The following is a 3,989-nucleotide window of genomic DNA, read 5'->3' as shown; positions in this document are numbered from 1 at the left end:
GTGAGAAGTATGAGTGGAAGCCACCTTTAAGCCAAGCAGTAGAAAGCCAAAATGTGTGGTCATTACACTCTATGTGAGCTAACCCTTGAGCAACCTACTCCTTCAACAAGTAATGGTTGTTGTAGAGCTACACATGGTTATTTAACTGGATCATTCAAAACAAGGTCAATGTGCTAAAGTAGCATGCTCATGATAATGTGAGCTAACCATTGAGCAACCTACTCCTTCAGCAAGAAATGGTTGTAGCTGCAGAAGGTTATTTATTGTGAGCATTGAGAAGAAGTTCAACGTGCTAAATTAGCCTCATCAGCCAAAATAACACGTTGCAAGTGCGTATTGGATCATGTAGGAAAAAATCATGGATTCTCAACCTCTTAATGAGAGTATTTAGAAGTATGTGAGGTTCATAACGTTTTTGTGATACTGTAAGAAATCTTAGTGAAAATTTCAATGTGAGAGGAGAGAAATGCATGGCTAAGTGTCATGTACATCATCCTTGTGCTAGATGTCTTTGAACTAGTGGGAGCAAACATGCATCTTAGTGGATTCTTCTTTGATTTTAGGTGGCATCTTCCCTGACATGTGTTGTCACTTGCAACTATGTGGCTTGTCACGTAGGCTATAACGCTTATGACCGACGGCGGCAGACCGGATGGCCAAGGACATGGCCATCCAAGGTTCAGTGGGACAGGACGCCCATGTGGAGTCATGGGCGGCCAAGCTAGTGTGGACGGCAGGCGCCACACACTATATAGCCTGGGGGATGAGAGGCAATCCTCATTCTTCCTTGGTGGTTGGGTGGTGAGCCAGAGGCCATCCCCTCCTGTGGTAGCACCCGTAGTGGCGCTACGGTGATCTAACATTGGTATCAGAGTAACATTGGTATCAGAGTAACATTGGTATCAGAGCTTGGCGTCGGGATCGCGAGTGGTGTGCGAAGCAGGCCAGCCGTTTAATGATTGGCTCTCAATCAAAATTGGGGGGATAACCTTCCAAAGGTCTTCATCATCTTCTACAGCAAGAAGTCGTGGATAGAAGAGGAAGTTGGCCATAGCTGGAAGGAAGGTTTCCTCTATTCTCTCTCTCTCTCTCTCTCTCTCTCTCTCTCTCTCTCTCTCTCTCTCTCTCTCTCTCTCTCCCCCTTGCACACACCCAAGCTCTCCATTGTAGGTAAGCAATTTCTTTTCTTTTTTTTTTTTGCTTTGGAGCTTGTCAATTTGTGTTTAATTCTCTGTTAGAGAAGAGGACGACTGTGCATTCACAATGGGAGAAGAGGTCGACTGTGTGTTTTTGGAGCTGTGGGGAGGTGAGGTCGTCGTCGGTGCGCTTACCATCTGTCGATGGGTGATGTCATCGTCCATCACCTGCGTTGTGGGAATCTTGTAAGGGTGGCTTGCATGGTGCTAAACCCTAAACCGGTTGCAGGCTAGTGCCAGCGGCCAGCCAAGCTAGTGCCAGCGGCCAGCCAAGCTAGTGCTGACGACCAGCCCACAGGTGGCCAGCCAGGCCAGCGCCGCAACAGCTCGGACGGATGCACCTTATCAGAGGGTGAGGGGTCTGCCTTTCCCTGCAATGGGGGGACCGCGTGTCAGGCCAAAAATAAATTTTTATTTTATTTATTTATTTTTAATCCAACCAACACCTCTCTCCCGACAGTGGAGGGATAATCCAGGGTGGTTCAGGCACAGGTTTCCGCGGGGAATAATTTTTTTATGAGTTGTAGGCACCTTTCTCTCGGATCGGAGCATCCTGGAGTAGTGACGCTTGTAGAGGCTCGGAGCGCAACACAAATCGGCAGTCGACGACAGTCTTACAGAGACAGGCGACCGTAAGGGGGGTGACTATTCTCTCTCCACTGCTCATTTTATTAGCGTTTTTGTAATTTTCGAGTTCTTACATTTTTATTTATGCAAGAATTAAAATATGTCTGCTAGGAGTAGTGTGTCCCCACCGCCTTCTACTTCTCTAGGGTTTTCAGGTCTCTTGTCCTCAGTCCGCGGGTTTGACCCCAACCGAATTGTCAGGCCGTATACGCCCGACCGTTGTCCGGTCCGGAGTGTGCTCGTCGATCACGCGTGATCGACCGTTGTCTGGTCCGGAGTGCACTCGTCGATCACGCGTGATCCGTCCCAGCGCCCTCCTTGTCTGTTGACCCCGCCTTAGGACAAGCGAACCCGCAGCAGTCGAGTAGCAGATGACCCCTTTTTGGCCAATGAGCCAGATGACATGAACACCGATGTCGCCGAGGGGACCGAGGAGGACCTCTTGGAATATGACGACGACGATTATGACCTATTGGACCCTGCCGACGTCCTGACGACAAAGACGGAGCTCTCTAGTGGACTTTTTAAATATCTTAATGCAAAATTGAACAATATGGGTAAAGTCCAAGCTAACTTAGTCACACGATGCTACAGAGCATCTCCACATGGTTAGACGCACTGATAGCCGCCTCGGCTAGTACTCCGACTCCTCGTGATAGACAAGCTCCTGTGGCACAGGTGAGCGTAGCCTCGCCAGTGGTTGCAGGAGTACAGGTCGTCCGTAGAGACAGCTTCGTCGTTACTGAAAGACTTGAAGCCGCCTAATTTTGGTGGCGAGGAGAAGGAGAGAAACAAGGACTCGGTCAACATGTTTTTAAGTGAAGTAGTCAGACTTGCACACACTGCGTAATAGCAGCCTAGCCCCCGTAGAGGCTAGCCTCTCATTAACGGCAAAGCGTACAAGTGGTGGATGATTTTGACAACTCGTCCTGCCACTTGGACGGAGTTTGAAACGATGTTTCGAAAAGAGTTTTTGCTTGTTAATGAGGCGGAGAGAAGATGGGAGTTGTGGGACAAGTGCTCGATGGAGAACAAATCCTTGACTCAGTACATTCCAGACTATAGGGAGATAGTACTCAAGCTGAAGGGGATCGATGCATTCCAGACATTGCGAGGCTTTAAAAGAGGCCTCAAAGATGATTACCTTGAGTATGTAGAGCCCTTACAGCCCAAAGACTTAGCAGAGGCAATTAAGTATGCGCAGATATTTGATGACATCAAGCGTCGCCGTAGTGCGCGTGGTGGTTCGAGCAGGGCCGAGGGTAGTGAGAAGAGGAGGTCATGCCTTAAAAGAAAAGGATTCCGCAGTGATAAGCAGGGGGATCGGATAGACCAGGGAGGACAGGGTGGTCATTGGTCAAAAAAACCGCGACCATCTAGGAAGAAAAGAGACAGCGAAGTCCAAAAGAAAGAGTAGTATATTAAAGCGCGAAAGGAAAATCGCTGCTTTAATTGCAACGATGTAGGGCACACGAAGGCTGAGTATCCAAAGCTTAAAGCCAGCACAAGCGGTAACGAGCCCAAAAGAGATGGTAAATCCTCTAGGCAGTTGCATACAGTGCAGAGACTCCCTTTCAGTTCTGCAGAGTTCAGAGAGATGACTGTGTCATTGTGAAGCATCATGCTTGTTCGGTGACACCAACGATGTGGCAGCCTACTGTAGGTCCGCATGACATGGTGCGCATGTATGGCACCATAGGTGGCCGTAGAGTCACAGTTTTTATCGATGATGGAACTAGCCACAATTTCTTAAACTACTCACATTAGTCAAGAAGTTGGGGTTGACTGAGACCCAGAGCGATCATGAGTATACTGTTGGCCTAGCCAACGGGTATGACAAAACGGTATGAAATACCGTAGTATTGGGGGTCCCATTATCTATGCAGGACTACAAGGCTCCCCTGCTGTTGCAGGCCACGCATGGATGAGTTGTTTGATCAACTCTATGGATCGAGATACTTTACTAAAGTAGACCTGAGATCAGGGTATCATCAGGTTAGAATTAAAGCAGAAGATGTTGCGAAGACAACATTTAGGACCCGTTTCGAGAATTTTGAGTTTTTGGTTATGCCATTTGGGCTAACCAATGCTCCAGCGACGTTTATGACGCTGATGGATAGCATTTTACGTCCATATCTGGGAAAATTCGTAGTAGTTTTCCTAGAT

Source organism: Cibotium barometz, chromosome 52, assembly GCF_041138505.1.
Source record: "Cibotium barometz isolate CiBa-2024 chromosome 52, ASM4113850v1, whole genome shotgun sequence".
Classification (NCBI taxonomy): domain Eukaryota; kingdom Viridiplantae; phylum Streptophyta; class Polypodiopsida; order Cyatheales; family Cibotiaceae; genus Cibotium; species Cibotium barometz.
Note: the sequence above shows the minus strand (reverse complement) of the source record.